At 45.6% G+C, this 17,418-nt stretch overlaps 1 pseudogene; it reads right to left on the bottom strand.

The window, feature by feature from the left end:
• LOC127571839 (alpha-1,4-N-acetylglucosaminyltransferase-like) overlaps nt 1-13,499 on the bottom strand; it is a 46,897-nt pseudogene extending 33,398 nt beyond the window's left edge.
• Between the last annotated feature and the right edge of the window lie 3,919 nt (nt 13,500-17,418).

Raw genomic sequence — 17,418 nt, 5'->3', positions numbered from 1 at the left:
AGGCAATAGATTAGCTTTAAATAAGTCCTTATGTTTCTTGGTAATCCTAACACCTAAATACATAAAATAGTCAGTTACCAATCTAAAAGGTAATTGCCTATAAATTGGGGTTTGCATATTTAATGGAAAAAGTTCGCTCTTATTAAGATTTAGTCTATAGCCAGAAAAAACACTAAACTGATCCAGCAGCGATAGTACTGCAGGGATAGATTCCTCCGGATTAGAAATATGAAGTAGCAGGTCATCTGTGTAAAGAGATATCTTATGAATCTTCTATCTGCGAGTAATGCCACATACATTTGAAGAATCCCAGAGTGCAATAGCCAAGGGTTCCAAAGCAATATCAAATAATAAAGGGCTTAAAGGGCAACCTTGTCTAGTACCTCGAAAAACCCTAAACAAAGGAGATCTTTGATTATTAGTAAGTATTGAAGCCATAGGTGTATAATAAATCAGTTTATTCGCAGATATAAATTTAGGGCTAAAATTAAATTTTTGAAGTGTAATGAATAGATATTCCCATTCGACTCTGTCAAACGCCTTTTCAGCATCTAGTGAGACAACACATTCTGGAATTTGGGATGAAGGGGTATATAATATTCATTAATCTCCTAATATTAAAATGTAAATAACGATTCTGAATAAATCCTGTCTGGTCTTCAGAGATAATTTGTGGAAGAACCTTTTCCAATCTAAAGGCCAATATTTTGGAAAATATTTTTGAATCTACATTTAATAAAGAAATAGGTATATAAGATGCACATTCAGTGGGATCTTTATCCTTTTTAAGAATTAAAGAAATAGTTGCTTCATAGAAAGATTGTAGTAGTTTACCCACTGATAGGGCATCTTTAAAAATTTTTGCTAACCAGGGAACAAGAATATCAGAAAAGGATTTAAAACATTCGGCTGTATATCCGTCAGGGCTGGGTGCTTTACCCGAGTTCATTGAAAATATTACTTTCTTTATTTCTTCCTCCGAAATGGGAGCATCTAATGTAGAACGTTTATTTAAAGACAATTGGGGAATCTTGAAATCTCTTAAAAATTCATGCATTAATGTAGAATCCTCAGGGGATTCTGATTGGTATAAAGAAGAATAAAATTCTTGAAAGGATTTGTTAATTTGAACATGATTTATCGGGTAGGTACCGTCTGGTTTACGAATTTTATTAATCTGATGTTTAGATAAAATAGCTTTCAATTGGTTGGCCAATAATTTACCAGATTTGTCACCATGTATATAAAATTGACTTTTGTTTTTAAGTAGTAGATTTTCAATTGAAGATGTTAGTAATAAACGATGTTGTAATTGGAGTTCTGTTCTCTTTTTATAAAGCTCCAAATTAGGAGTATCAGAATATTTTTTATCGATTTCTTTAATCTTGTCAGCTAATATAAACCTTCCATGTTTGGTCTAAAGGTTATTGACATAGTTGTAATAAAGTTATCGAGCTAACAACCACAGTTGTGAAATTGAAACAGAACCAAAGGGCATTAACAGTTGGCATTTAAAAGATACAGTTTAATAGTTATTTCAAAAAGAAAGCAAAGGATCAGTCATTTTGTTAAATTCTTAATTATTATTAAAACAAAACATTAGAAATATTAAAAGAAGGAAAAGGAAAGGTTTAAATCTAAAAATTAATTGGATAATGAAGCAAGTAGGTAGTAAATCAAAGGAAAAACACTGTCTCTTCCGCATTTCTTAGCTTCTAAAATTAAAAGATAGTTCATAAGAAATTCTTCGGCCTCTTGGACGGATTTAAACCATTTGCGAGATTTATCAGATAGTGTAATTCTCAACCTTGCTGGGAATAATAATGCAGGATGATAATTGCTTTGATAGAGATGAGCCATTCTTTCATAGTCAGCTATTCTTTCATAACTTCTAGGGTGTAATCTTCAACTATTCAAAACTTCCGTTGTTTAAATTGAATCATTCCACGTCCATGAGCGGTACAAATCAAGAGTTCCTTGATGTTGACATAATGAAATCTCAATATTACTGGCCGAGGTTTTTGGTCCGGAGCAGGTTTGAATCTTATTGCTCTGTGAGCTCTATCGAGAATGGGCTGAACAGGCAACATTTTGGAACCAAACACATCGACCCGAAGTTTAGAAAAGAATTCTGTAGGGTTACCAGTCTCGGTGTTCTCTGGAAAACCGATGATTCTTAAATTTCTCCTCCTGCTGCGTCCCTCCAGGTCGATGATCCTCGTTGTTGCTTTTCCAGGTTTTGCTTGGTCGTAATTAAGGCTTTTTCAAGTGAGTGGAGTTTGGCATCTCTCTTTTTACCAGCTCGGTCGAGTTCAGCATTTAATTGCTTTTGTTTGGCGTTTTCCTGGATAAGTGTATTTTGCCTGTCTTCAAAGTCCTTTAAAATGGACTTCAATTCGGCAAAGCTCTGGTCAAACTTTCTATCCAGATTAGAAATAGCTTCCAAAGTAGGTTGGTCTCCATTACCTTTACCATTAGCTGACGCTTTAGATCTGATGCTCATTTCAACAGTTAAAAATCAAAATTAAACTTGTGCCAGTATTGTAAAAAACTTATTAAAGAATGGTAAATGGAAGATTAAAAAGTGATTGGACCAAAGCCAAGTTATGACTTAGTCCATCGAGCGCCACCAACAGAACGTCTCCAATACGTTTATATCCTCCCGTAAATAAGGAGACCAATACTCTAGATGTGGTCTCAACCGTGTGCTATATAACAGAAGAAAAGCTCTCTGCTTTTGCCGCCCCTTCCCCTAGCAATAAACAGTAACTTTTTACTGGCTTTTCTAATTATTCACAGAACCTGCATACTAGCTTTTTTCAACTGGTATTGGTTTATAGGTATTTGTTTATTATTATCACATGTACTGAGATACAGTGAAAAGCTTTTGTTTGTATGCCATCTGGACAGATCATGCCATACATAAGTACATCAAGGTAGTAAAAAAACAGAATGCAGAATATAGTGTTGCAGTTACAGAGAAAGAGCAGCGCAGGTAGACAAATGAAGTGCAAGGGCCACAACGAGGTAGATTGGGAGATCAGAGTTCAGGAGTTCATCTTTTAGCTTAGTAGAGGTCCATTCAAATGCTCTCAGGCTCTTGGATCTCATCTCACAGCTCTGTATTCTCTCACCACTTACATGACATTGTTTATTTTTCCTGCTAAAATGGACAATTTCACATTTTCCCCACATTATACTCCATTTTTTGCCCACTCAATTATATGTATCTCTCTGTTACCTCCTTATGTCCTCTTCACAACTTACCTTCCTTTCTGTGTCCTTAGTCTCTTCATCTAAGTTATGTATGTCATCTGTAAAAAGTTGAGGTCCCGGCACCAGTCCCTGCGGAACTCCATTTGTTCCATCTTGTCAACCAGGAAAAGACCTATTTATGCCTGCTCTCTGTTCCCTGTTCCCTCTCTGTTCCCTGTTAGCCAGGCAAACTTTTATCCACATCAATATATTACTTCCTACACCATGAACTATTTTCTCATCGACCTGTAATGCAGTTCCTTGCCAAAAGCCCTCTGGATATCTGTCTAGTACATGCACTGGCTCCCCTTATCCACAGCAAAGCAAAACAAAGCTATTGGTGTATTATGGAAAGCAAGGCAGCCAGCTCCACAAATAGCAATGGGGTAATCTGTCTTAGTCATGTTGGTTATGGAATAAATTTCAGTCAGCACTCTATTAACCTCCATCCTTTGCTGAGACAGTGCCAGGGGATCTTTTACATCCATTTCAGAGTGTAGTTGTCCCTCACTGGACAGCAATCAGGTACAGAAGCCCGGACTGATTTTTCCTGTATCTAGAGCAGGGACATCTGCGGAAAGATCAGGACAGATTGCAAATCAAACCTGTTTTGATTCCCTTTCAAAATCTGTCAGTAGTTTATCAGCATCTTATATTTACTTGGATGTCTCTGCATGCCACTTACCTCAGGGCAAGTGTGATAAGCAGTTTCAAACTTGCAAAGCCTTCCTTAGTGGCTGCATAGTGTGCTGGCACAGCACCATTGGTATTGGTATTGGTTTATTATTGTCACTTGTGTTGAGGTACAGTGAATAACTTGTCTTGCATACCGATCATACAGGTCAATTCATTACATAGTGCAGTTACATTGAGTTAGTACAGAGTCCATTGATGTAGTGCAGGTTAAAAACAATAACAGTACAGAGCTAAGTGTCACAGCTACAGAAAAAGTGCAGTGCAATAAGGTGCAAGGTCACAACAAAGTAGATCACGAGGTCATAGTCCATCTCATTGTATAAGGGAACCATTCAATAGTCTTATCACAGTGGTGTAGAAGCTGTCTTTAAATCTGGTGGTATGTGCCCTCAGGGTCCTGTATCTTCTACCTGATGGAAGAGGAGAGACAAGAGGATGATCCGGGTGGATGGTGTCTTTGATTATGCTGGCTGCTTCACCAAGACAGCGAGAGGTAAAGACAGAGTCCAAGGAGGGGAGGCTGTTGTCCGTGATGCGCTGGGCTGTGTCCACAGCTCTCTGCAGTTTCTTGCGGTCCTGGGCAGAGTAGTTGCCGTACCAAGCCGTGATACATCCAGATAGGATGCTTTCTATGTTGCATCGGTAAAAGTTGGTGAGAGTCTAAGGGGACAAACCGAATTTGTTTAGCCTCCTGAGGAAGTAGAGGCACTGGTGAGCTTTCTTGGCCGTGGCATCTACGTGATTTGACCAGGACAGGCTGTTGGTGATGTTCACTCCCAGGAACTTGAAGCTTTGTGGAAAGGAAAGGGAAGCCAGTGCATTGTCTGCCTCCAACATGGGATCATACCCTGCCTGCAGCAGCTACCGCACTATTTCCGATCTGCCAAATTGAGCCGCTAGGTGCAGGGCATTTGCACCATGGTCATCTCAGTCCTAAAGATGAAATACTTTGCTATGGATCTTTTGCAAAAAAAAAGGCCATTGTTGAACAAATAAAACCAACTGTCCTGCATGTTTGTAGATGCATCTTGTGTCTGCTGGCTCTTCAAAGTTCTGTTAAAATGGGTTTGGATAACTTCAATCCAGTTCTTGCTATGCAGTATACTACAGCACAAGATGAGCATTATGCATACTTTTGCCCAGAATGAACATGTTGGACCAAATAGCCTCATTCTGTGCCATAACCTTCAATGATTTATAAACAGTGGCTAAAATGTGCTCAACAATTTAATCAATTTTCAAACATTTCCCTGCTTAAAGCTGTGTTGTAAATTTGTTGAATATGATTTTATAATTTTGCTCTCAGGATAGACATTCTTGTCATTGACAAGAAAAATGTTTTTTGCCCATTACCAAATACCTGTAAGAAAATCTGTTCATGGGTATGGCAGCAATGAAGCTCCCATGAGGCAGGCATGGTAGTGTAGCAGTTAGTGTAACACTATTACAGCGCCAGCAACCTGGGTTCAATTCCAGCTACTGTCTTTAAGGAGTTTGTATGTTCTCCCCGTGTCTGCGTGGGTTTCCTCCGGGTGCTCCAGTTTCCTCCCACATTCCAAAGACGTACAGGTTAGGAAGTTGTGGGTGTGCTATGCTGCTGCTGGAAATGTGGTGACACTTGCGGGCTGCTACCAGAACACTCTATGCAAAAGATGCATTTCACTGTGTGTTTCGATGTCCGTGTGACTAATAAAGAAATCTTATGTTTCTGTTGGTTTGGGATTTTGACCCACTGAAATTGAAGGACACCTCCACTTATTCAATATTTCCATATGATATAAGCAGACCTTTTTCGAATCCCTTTCAATAACCTTTGAATATAGAGGAGCAGAGCTGATGACATAATAATGTTTTTTTTAATCAGTCCAGTTTTTTTTCTTTGAAGTTTTTGGTTTGCTTTTGTCTTGTAGTGGTTGCTACCGCGAAATAAAACAAGATGCTAGTCGAAGGATCGTCAAACAAGAACTGGTCTATTTTCCCGCCTTGTGCGGGCCTTTTAAGGGAGACTGTTGCCACCCAATGCAACCGGCAATGACGTAAGTACTACGTAATCAAGTCTTTCCCGCGCATGGGTTCTCCCTGTCGCTCGGGAAAGACGAGGCCCGCCGCCATCTTGGGCCTCGTCGCTCCGACGCCGCGCAACCCGACTGCCGAGCCGGTTCGCCTGACCGGACAGTGAGTCGCTACACAACCCTCCCCAGAACCGGCGATTCAGTCCCCAAGGTCCGTGGGCTGTGCCAGCCGCCGCTTAGGGGGCCGGCCTCTGCGTTGCGGCATTGAAACCTCGACCGGTTGTTGCAGATCTAAATGGGCCGGTTTGAGGCGGTCCGTCGTGAAAACCTGTTCCCTGCCTCCAACGTCCAAAGTAAAGGTGGATCCATTGTTCCTCATGACTCGGAACGGTCCCTCATATGGTTGTTGCAACGGCGCCCGAGGTGTGCCCCTGCGAACGAAAACAAACTTACAGTCTCGAAGTTCTTTGGGCTGGCAGGATGGGGCTTGACCGTGCCGTGAGGTGGGAATCGGGGCCAAGTTGCCAAGCTTCTCGCGCAGTCTTTGTAGGACTGCTGGGGGTTGTTCCCCTTGGTCTCGAAGGGCAGGTATGAAATCCCCCGGGACCACTAGGGGCGCCCCGTACACAAGCTCAGCTGATGAAGCGCGGAGGTCTTCTTTGGGGGCAGTGCGTATGCCGAGCAGGACCCAAGGCAGCTCGTCAACCCAGTTAGGACCCTTGAGGCGGGCCATCAAGGCTGATTTCAGATGGCGGTGAAAACGTTCCACCAACCTGTTTGATTGAGGATGGTAGGCCGTGGTGGTGTGCAGCTGCATCCCTAGCAGGTTCGCTAATGCAGCCCAGAGACTGGAAGTGAACTGGGTGCCTCTGTCTGAAGTGATGTGGGCCGGAACACCAAAACGTGAGACCCAAGTTGTGAGCAGCGCCTGGGCGCAGGAATCAGTTGTGATGTCAGTCAGGGGGGTTGCCTCTGGCCACCTCATGAACCGGTCCACGATGGTAAGGAGGTACCGGGCTCCTCTTGAAACCGGCAGAGGGCCCACGAGGTCGACGTGTATGTGGTCGAACTTCCTACGGGTAGGCTCGAACTGCTGTGGCGGGATTTTGGTGTGTCGTTGGATTTTCGATGTCTGGCAGTGCGGACAAGTCCTGGCCCACTCACTGACCTGTTTGCACAGGCCATGCCAGACAAACTTGCTGGCAACCAGTCGGACAGTTGATCTGATGGACGGGTGCGCCAACCCATGTACCGAGTCGAAAACGCATCTCCGCCAGGCTGCAGGGACTATAGGGCGGGGCTGACCTGTTGCGATGTCGCAAAGTAGGGTCTGCTGACCTGGACCAACCAAGAAATCTCGGAGCTGCAGGCCCGAGACTGCGGTTCTGTAGCTGGGCAGCTTGTCGTCGGCTTGCTGTGTGTCAGCTAGGGCCGCGTAGTCGACACCCAAGGATAGGTTGTGGATGGTCGGTCTGGAAAGTGCATCAGCAACGACATTATCCTTTCCGGAGACATGTTGGATGTCTGTTGTGAATTCGGAAATGTAGGATAAATGCCGCTGCTGATGAGCTGACCAGGGATCGGAGACTTTGGAGAAGGCAAAGGACAAAGGCTTATGATCGGTGAAAGCGGTGAAAGGTCTGCCTTCAAGAAAGTATCGGAAATGCCGGACCGCCAGATACAGCGCTAGAAGTTCCCAATCAAAAGTGCTGTATTTCAGTTCGGGTGGTCTAAGGTGCTTGCTGAAAAATGCCAAGGGTTGCCAGCGGCCTTCGATTAGCTGTTCCAGTACCCCACCCACCGCGGTGTTGGATGCATCCACCGTGAGGGTGGTTGGGACGTTTGTCCTAGGGTGCACAAGCATCGTGGCGTCTGCCAGGACGTCTTTGGCCTTAACGAAAGCAGCCGCAGCCTCGTCAGTCCAGGTGATGTCCTTGCCCTTACCAGCCATCAGCGAGAACAGAGGGCGCATGATACGGGCTGCCGCAGGGATGAATCGATGGTAAAAGTTGACCATCCCAAGGAATTCCTGTAGGCCTTTGACCGTGTCAGGGCGGGCAAAATGGCGGATAGCGTCTACCTTGGCAGGTAGGGGTGTTGCCCCGTCGCTGGTGATTTTGTGGCCGAGGAAATCAATAGAGCCAAGTCCGAATTGGCACTTGGACGGCTTAATCGTGAGGCCGAAATTGCGGAGACGGTAATACAGCTGGCGGAGGTGGGAAAGGTGTTCTTGGCGGTTACAGCTGGTGACCAGTATGTCATCTAAGTAAATGAACACAAAGTCCAGGTCTCGGCCTACCGCATCCATCAGCCGCTGGAAGGTCTGCGCGGTGTTCTTAAGGCTGAACGGCATTCGAAAGAATTCGAACAGGCCGAATGGGGTGATTATCGCAGTTTTGGGGACGTCATCTGGATGGACCGGGATTTGGTGGTATCCCCGAACGAGGTCCACTTTGGAAAAGATGCGGGCCCCATGTAAGTTCACTGCGAAGTCCTGGATGTGAGGGACGGGATAGTGGTCTGGGGTGGTGGCGTCATTCAGCTGCCATAGTCGCCGCAGGGCCTCCACCCTCAGGTGGCTTTGGGGACCATGTGCAGGGGGGAGGCCCAGGGGCTGTCTGACCTGCGAACAATCCCCAGCTCCTCCATGTGACGGAACTCTTCCTTTGCCAGGTGGAGCTTGTCTGGGGGTAATCGTCGTGCTCGGGCATGAAGGGGTGGCCCTGTAGTAATGATGTGGTGTCATACCCCATGTTTGGGCCTAAAATCTGTAAACGAAGGTGCCAAAATTGATGGGAATTTGGCTAGGAGCTTGGTGAACTCTTCGCCAGAAAGGGAAATGGAGTCCAGGTGCGGGGCTGGTAGGCTGATTTCCCCCAGGGGATAGGTCTGGAAAGTGCTAGAGTGGACTAACCGCTTCCCTCGCAGGTCGACTAACAGGTTGTGGGTTAGAAGGGAATCGGCTCCTAGGAGTGGTCGGGCGACGGTGGCAAGGATAAAGGTCCAGGTAAAACAGCTGCTGCCGAATTGTAATTGAAGTGTACGGGTGCCGAAAGACCGTATCGTTGTACCGTTGGCGGCATTGAGTACCGGACCTGGTGGCCTGTTACAAGTGTCGCGGCCCGTCGGGGGCAAAATACTGACCTCCGCTCCAGTATCAATGAGGAAACACCGTCCAGATTTCTTGTCCTGAATGAATAGGAGGCTCTGTCGATGGCCAGCCGCCGTAGCCATCAGCAGCGGCTGGCCCTGGCGTTTCCCTGAAACCTGCAGGGTGGGCGGCATCGACGGGCCTCCACACCCCACCTCTGATGGTAGAAACACAGCTGGTCACCTGTGTCATCGTCTGTGTTCCTGGGGTGTGGCTGCTCGGTTGCTGGGACTGAGCGAGGCGGGCGTTGGGCTCGCGGCCTGGTGATTTGGCCGACGGATGAACCGCTCTCGTGTTTGGCCTTCCACAGGACATCCGCCCGGGCGGCTACCTCACGGGGGTTGCTGAAGTCGGCGTCAGGTAACAACAGGTGGATGTCATCGGGGAGTTGTTCGAGGAAGGCCTGTTCGAACATCAGGCATGGCTTGTGTCCCTCGGCCAATGCCAGCATCTCATTCATGAGGGCGGATGGGGATCTGTCCCCCAAGCCGTCCAGATGAAGCAGGCTGGCGGTGCGCTCATGACGGGAGAGGCTGAAGGTCCGAATCAAAAGGTCTTTGAAAGCCGGGTACTTATCTTCCTCCGGAGGCGACTGGATGAAGTCCCCGACCTGGGCGGCTGTCTCTTGGTCCAGAGAGCTAACCACATGGTAGTACTTTGTGGAGTCGGAGGTGATCTGCCGAAGGTGGAATTGCGCTTCGGCCTGGTCAAACCAGATGCTGGGCCGAAGTGTCCAAAAGGCGGGCAGCTTGAGGGCCACTGCGTTGGCTGCTGCGTTGTCGTCCATTGCGCGGGTCCAAAATCCATTTGGACCGTCGGGGTCACCAATGTAGCGGTTGCTACCGTGAAATAAAACAAGACGCTAGTCGAAGGATTGTCAAACAAGAACTGGTCTATTTTCCTGCCTTGCGCGGGCCTTTTAAGGGAGACTGTTCCTGCTCAATGCAACCGGCAATGACGTAAGTACTACGTAATCAAGTCTTTCCCGTGCGCGGGTTCTCCCCGTCGCTCAGGAAAGACGAGGCCTGCCGCCATCTTGGGCCTCGTCGCTCCGACGCCGTGCGACCTGACTGCCAAGCCGGTTCGCCTGGACGGACGGTGAGTCGCTACAGTCTATTATTATATATTTTTTTGATATGGGCGTTTTCTTTTCATATAATTAAATTTCTTTTCAATTTCTTTTTTTTTGCATTACGTACACTTAGCAAGAGAGTGGGAGGTCTAGATTACACATTTTACTCCTTGTGAGTATAAATATTAACTGTTATTATTGTTATCCTGATCTCTTCGCATCATATGTATAATTATTAATGTTATGTATATTAATTTGAATTAATTTGAAATTCAATAAAAAGATTGAAAAAGAAAGAAATTGAAGGACACCTAAGTCATACAGACCTTTGGTCCACGAAGTCCATGCTGACCATCAAGCACCCACTTACACCAAACCTATACTAATCCCGTTTTATTCTCTCCAGCGTTCCATCAATTCCCCCAGATTCTACCACCCATCTACACTACATTTTTACAGTCAAAAATTAACCTACCAACCCACACATCTTTGGGATGCAGGAGGAAACAGGAGAACCCAGACAAAACTCATGCGATCACAGGGAGAACATGTAAAATTCACACAGACAGTGCCTGAGGGCAGGATCAAACCTGGGTCACTGGAGTTGTGAGGCAGCAGCTCCACCAGCTTTTCTACATTTCTTTAAGTCTTGAATCGTCAAAGACCCTGCTCTTTAGTGTAAGTATTCCCATTGTTTGCAGCTTCTCCTCATGACCCAATGTTAATACCTCAGTTGTTCTTTGCTACAACATCTTCAATGCCTCAGTACCTCTCTTTTATCTTAATAGCAGGAGCAATGCATAATACTTCAGGTAGGCCTGGTCAATGCTTAGTGCAAAACTCCTGCACACACAATGCTGATGGGTTCACTAACTCATCTACCAGTATTCCTAAACTCCTCTCCTGGGATACCTATATCTTAGTCTTTCCCAACTTCATAGCTTTCCACTTACCTTTAACAATTATCGCTCATCAGCCCATCTCTTCAGTCTATACATACATCTACATTTCTTCTCTGTCATTTGCTATCCTGACAATTCCATTTATAAACATTATACACAGCGCTGGCCACACTGCTGATCCATGACAGATCCCAAGTGCTGCCATAACTTCTGAAGTAATCCACGTATGCCTTCTAACGTGTCAAGCATTGTGTCAAAAACTACATTAGTATCTAATATAAACAGGACCCAGTGAGCTACTCTCTCCACTGGATATGTTGTTACAAAGAATTTCAGGAAGTTTGTGGATATGCGCCTTCCCTCAGGTAAAGAAATTGCTAATTCCCTGTTACACCTTTGCACATAATTTGGACAAACTGGCTCAGGTTTTTCCTTTATGCTTTTTTTTACAGATTTCTGGTGCATCCCCTTTTCTATAATCTATAGACTCAGTACCTATTCCTGGACATTCTAAAGAATATATATCCAATATACAGGTCATGGATATCACTGGTATATCATGTATGTTTCCCATTATAACTCCTGCATAATCCCTGCAGACAATTTGTCATTGTACAGCTCCTAAAATATTATACTGCTTCTATATACTTCCAATATCTTGTCCTGCTATACATCCGGTATTTAATATATGGCCCCTGTATACTTTTGTGTTTAATATACCTCATATATATATGGTAAGTTCCTGTTATATCTCCGATATATAATGTACAGTCTCTGTTATACTTTGTGAAGATATTGTAGAGTCTCTATTATATCTCCTGTGTATATTGTACCATCCCTATATACCACTTGTATCAGACACATAGTTCCTTTGTGTTACCTGCACATATTTAACTGTCCCTGTGTACCTCCAGTATGTTGTTTAGTCCCTTACACTTCTGCTTGTACTATACATGTTTACCTCATGTATGTTTGTGCTGTCCCTGGACAACTCTTGAACCTATAATTACTGTTTGACTTCCTCCATATAACATGCTGTCCCTATATAGACCTGATCAATGTGCTGAGCCTGTGAACGTCCTGCATTAAATAAAGGTGGTTATTCCTCCCAGATATTGTCCATGTTTACTTTGTGTATGAAAATGTACGGTCCCTGTATAACTCCACGATAAAACATCCTCTTCATAGAATACCTTGTACCTATTATATGTACAGTCTTTTTTATATTTTCTGACTTTAGTGTACAGTTTGTAGTTATGCTGAAGTTGTATAAGACATTGGTGAGGCCAAACTTAGAGTACTGTATGCTGTTCTGTTCACCTACCTGCAGGAAAGATACAAATAAGCTTGAAAGAGTGCAGAGAAAATATACACAGATGTTGCCAGGACTTGAGCTACAGGGAAAGGTTGAATAGGTTAGGACTTTATTCCCTGCAGCGCAGGAGAATGAGGGGAGATCTCACAGAAGTATACAAAATTATGAGGGGTAGAGATAAGGTGAATGCATGCAGGCTTTTTCCCCTCAAGTTGGGTGAGACTAGAACTAGAGGTCATAGGTTTAGGGTGAAAGGTGAAATATTTAAGGGGAATCTGAGGGGGAACTTCTTCATTCAGAGGGTGGTGTGAGTGTGGAACGAACTGCCAGCGGAAGTGGTGGCTGCGGGTTCAATTGTAACATTTAAGAGAAGTTTGAATAGGTGCATGGATGAGAGGGGTATGGAGGGCTATGGTCCGGGTGCAGGTAGATGGGACTAGGCAGAAAACCAGGCCAGCATGGACTAGATGGGCCGAAGGGCCTGTTTCTGTGCTGTAAACACGTTATATCCTCCTGCCTTACCTCCTGTACTAATTATGTTTTGTTGCCATGTTAAAGCTCTCATGAGTGTTGCTTGGCCTCCTTACTTTCTGTGACACCAACTAAGCTGAGACTCCCGCTGCTGTGCAATAAGAACCCACTGTTTATGTAGCAGCGCCGACCTCAGCCAATGACTGTCACCTACCTGAATGTCACGGCCGCCGGCGCTGGTCAGCCACTGGAGTGCCGTTAAATTCCCAGTGGCAGCAGCATCGTGGGTGGGAGTTGCTCCATTTTTGGCCCGCTTGTTCGCTGACAACTTAGCCTGTGTGATGAGGAATTTTAAGCAGTCCAGTTGGCCGGCTCTGGCTGCGTGATGGACCGGGGAGGCGCCCAGGTGATACTCAATGTTCCCATTCAGCCTGCCATTGGCATCCAGGCTCTTCAGGGTTTCGAGGTCCCCATCCTTCGCGGCAAACAGGCACAGGTGAGGAACCATCTCGGTGTGCGACAGTGAACCATTTGTCCTGCTACCCGCTGCTGTCCCCAGGTCAGAGCTGGCTTCTGTCAGCACGCTGTCACAGGAGGGCTCAGTTACCGGATCGGGTGTAGTCATGCAGTGAGGTTAGAAGTACTGCGCAATGTTCAGCCTGCAATAACGCTAATTACACTGAAGCTGGGCTTGCTCCTGACCTCCGGCTCCGACCGTCTGTCAAACCACTGAGGAATGAACGAATAAACTTTTTTTAATGAGAACAGAAAGGGTACTTGCTTCTCTCCACTGTCATGTATCACATTTCTCCCCCTCCCCCTTTCCTTCTTGCTCCTGGGGGCAGGTCATGGAGTCATACAGTACGGAAACAGGCCATTCGGCCCAAAGTGTCCATGCCCACTAGCTGCTTAGTCCCATTTGCCTGCATTTGGCTCATATCCCTCCAAACCATTCCTAACAATGAACCTGTCCAAGTGTCTTTTGAACATTGTAATTGTACCCGTCTCTACTACTTCCTCTAGCAGCTCATTCCACATACCCATCACCCTCGATGAGGAAAGGTTACCACCCTGATCCCTTTTAAATCTCTCCCCACTCAGACTCCCCTACTCTGGGAAAAGGACTGTGACCATTTACCTTATCTTTGCCCTCATGATTTTATAAACCTCAATAAGGTTGCCCCTCAACCTCCTATGCTGCAGGGAAATAGCCCCAGCATCCTCATTGTTCTGGTTCCTGGAATTTAGATGATATGAAATATTTTTACACAACAGAACATTGCTGATAAGCTGCTGGCTCTGTTCTCACAATGATACTAAATGCACCATGTAAAGCTAAGAAACAGAGCAATGAATCTCCCTGCTAGCTTTTGCAAAGCAATTACTAGCTTCTAGAAGACAGAATAGATTGTGTTCTGGGTTCAGCAGAGAGACTTTGGTTTCAACATTCCCACTGGTTGACTTTCTGGTGATTGTGGTACTCCCAACACCCAAATGTCCAAGACAAGTACATTCAGTTCCATTTAATGGAATGAAGCTGAATTCATGTTGGTACCAACGGCATAGGTAGGAAGGGGGATGAGGTCCTGAAAAATGAGTTTAGGGAGCTAGGCAGAAGGCTGAAGAACAGGACCTCAAGGGTAGCATTCTCGGGATTGCTGCCAGCGCCACGCGATAGTGAAGGTAGGAATAGGAGGAGATGGCAAATAAATGCGTGGCTGAGAAGTTGGTGCAGGAGGGAAGGTTTTAGATTTCTGGATCATTGGGATCTCTTCTGGGGAAGGTGGGACCTGTACAGAGAGGACGGGTTACACCCGAACCCGAGGGGGGGGTCAATATCCTTGCAGCCAGGTTTGCTAGGTGGTTCGGGCAGGTTTAAACTAGTTTGCGAGGGGGATGGAAACCGGAGGGATAGGTCAGAGGAAGAAGGGGATGGGGAAAAGTCAGATCTGACAGGTAGAGAGGCTTTGAGGAAGGAGAAGCAGAGTACAGGGTATAAAAGTAGAAAGGTGGATGGACTAAAGTGCATTTACTTAAATGCAAGAAGCATCAGGAATAAGGGTGATGAACTGAGAGCTTGGATAAGTACATGGGACTACGATATTGTGGCTCTTACAGAGACATGGCTGACACCACGGCAGGAATGGATATTGAATATTCCTGGTTTCCAGTGTTTTAAAAGGGATGGTTGGGGGGGGGGGGGAGAAGAGGAGGAGGGGTGATGATACTGGTCAGGGACAATATTAGAGCTGCAGAAAGGGTGGATAATGTAGAAGGATCCTCTCTAGAGTCAGTATGGGTGGAAGTTAAGAACAAGAAAGGAGCAGTTACTCTACTGGGAGTATTCTATAGGCCCCCTGGTAGCAGCAGGGATACTGAGGAGCAGATTAGGAGGCAGATTTTGGAGAGATGCAAAAATAACAGGGTTATTATCATGGGAGACTTCAACTTCCCAAATATTGATTCGCACCTGCTTAGTGCCAAAGGTTTAGATGGGGCAGAGTTTGTTAAGTGTGTCCAGGACGGATTCCTGTCACAGTATGTTGACAGACCGACTAGAGGGGATACCATATTAGATCTAGTTTTAGGTAATGAACCGGGTCAGGTGACAGATCTCTCGGTGGGTGAGCATTTGGGGGACAGCGACCACTGCTCCATAACCTTTGGCATTGTCATGGACAGGGATAGGAGCAAAGAGGATGGGAAGATATTTAATTGGGGAAAGGCAAATTATGAGGCTATAAGGCGAGAATTTGAGAATGTAAATTGGGATGACATTTTTGAAGGGAAATGTACTATGGAGATGTAGTCGATGTTCAGGGACCTCTTGCAGGATGTTAGGGATAAATTTGTCCCGGTGAGGCAGAGAAGGAATGGCAGGGTGAAGGAACCATGGGTGACAAGAGAGATGGAACAACTAGTTAGGAAGAAGAAGGCAGCATACATAAGGTGTAAGCAGCAAGGATCAGACAGGGCTTGTGAGGAATATAGAGCAGCAAGGAAGGAACTTAAGAAAGGGCTGAGGAGAGCAAGAAGGGGACATTTAAAGGCTTTAGCGAGTAGGGTTAAGGAGAATCTCAAGGTTTTTTTCTTGTACGTGAAGAGCAGAAGGATGGCTAGAGTAAAGGTAGGTCCGATTAAAGACAAAGGTGGGAAGATGTGCCTGGAAGCCGTGGAAGTGGGTGATGTTCTCAATGAATACTTCTCTTCAGTATTCACCAAGGAGAGGGGTCTTGATGATGCTGAGGACAGTGTTGGTAAGGGTAATGTTCGAGAATATGTAGATATCAAGAGAGAGGATGTGTTGGAGCTGTTAGAAAATATTAGGACAGATAAGTCCCCGGCGCCTGACGGAATATTCGCCAGGCTGCTTCGTGAGGCGAGAGGGGAGATTGCTGAACCATTGGCTAGGATCTTTGAGTTCTCGTTGTCCATGGGAATGGTACCGGAGGATTGGAGGGTGGCAAATGTTGTCCCCTTATTCAAAAAAGGTAATAGGGATAGTCCGGGGAATTACAGACCAGTGAGCCTTACATCCATGGTGGGTAAGCTGTCAGAAAGGATTCTAAGAGATAGGATCTATGAGCATTTAGAGAAACATGGACTAATTAGGGACAGTCAGCATGGCTTTGTGAAGTGAAGATCTTGCCTCACAAGATTGATAGGATTCTTTGAGGAGGTGACCAGGAAGATTAATGAGGGTAGTGCAGTAGATGTGGTCTACATGGATTTTAGTAAGGCGTTTGAAAAGGTTCCACATGGTAGGCTTCTTCAGAAGGTCAGAGGCCAAGGGATCCAGGGGGGATTGGCTGTGTGGATTCAGAGTTGGCTTGCCTGTAGAAAGCAGAGGGTTGTGGTGGAGGGAGTGCATTTGGATTGGAGGGCTGTGACTAGTGGTGTCCCACAGGGATCGGTTCTGGGACCTCTACTTTTTGTGATATTTATTAATGACTTAGATGAGAGGGTGGAAGGGTGGGTTAGCAAGTTTGTGGACGACACAAAGATTGGTGGTGTTGTGGATAGTGTGGGGGGCTGTCGAAGCTTACAGAGGGATACTGATAGGATGCAGAGCTGGGCTGAGAAGTGGCAGATGGAGTTCAATCTGGAGAAGTGTGAGTTGGTACACTTTGGAAGGACAAACTCCAAGGCGAGTACAAGGTTAATGGCAGAATTCAGGGGAATGTGGAGGAGCAGAGTGATCTGGGCATTCATATCAACAGATCACTGAAAGTTGTCTCACAGGTGGATAGGGTAGTTAAGAAAGCTTATGGGATGTTAGCTTTCATTAGTCGTGGGATCAAGTTTAAGAGCCGCGAAGTAATGATGCAGCTTTACAAAACTCTGGTTAGACCAAACTTAGAGTACTGTGTCCGGTTCTAGTCGCCTCATTATAGGAAGGATGTGGAGACATTGGAGAGGGTGCAGGGGAGATTTACCAGGATGCTGCCTGGATTAGAGGGTATGGATTATGAGGAGAGACTAAAAGAGCTAGGGCTTTACTCATTGGAGAGAAGGAGGATGAAGGGAGACATGATAGAGGTGTA

Source organism: Pristis pectinata, chromosome 6, assembly GCF_009764475.1.
Source record: "Pristis pectinata isolate sPriPec2 chromosome 6, sPriPec2.1.pri, whole genome shotgun sequence".
NCBI lineage: Eukaryota > Metazoa > Chordata > Chondrichthyes > Rhinopristiformes > Pristidae > Pristis > Pristis pectinata.
This window is presented reverse-complemented; position numbering and strand designations above follow the sequence as displayed.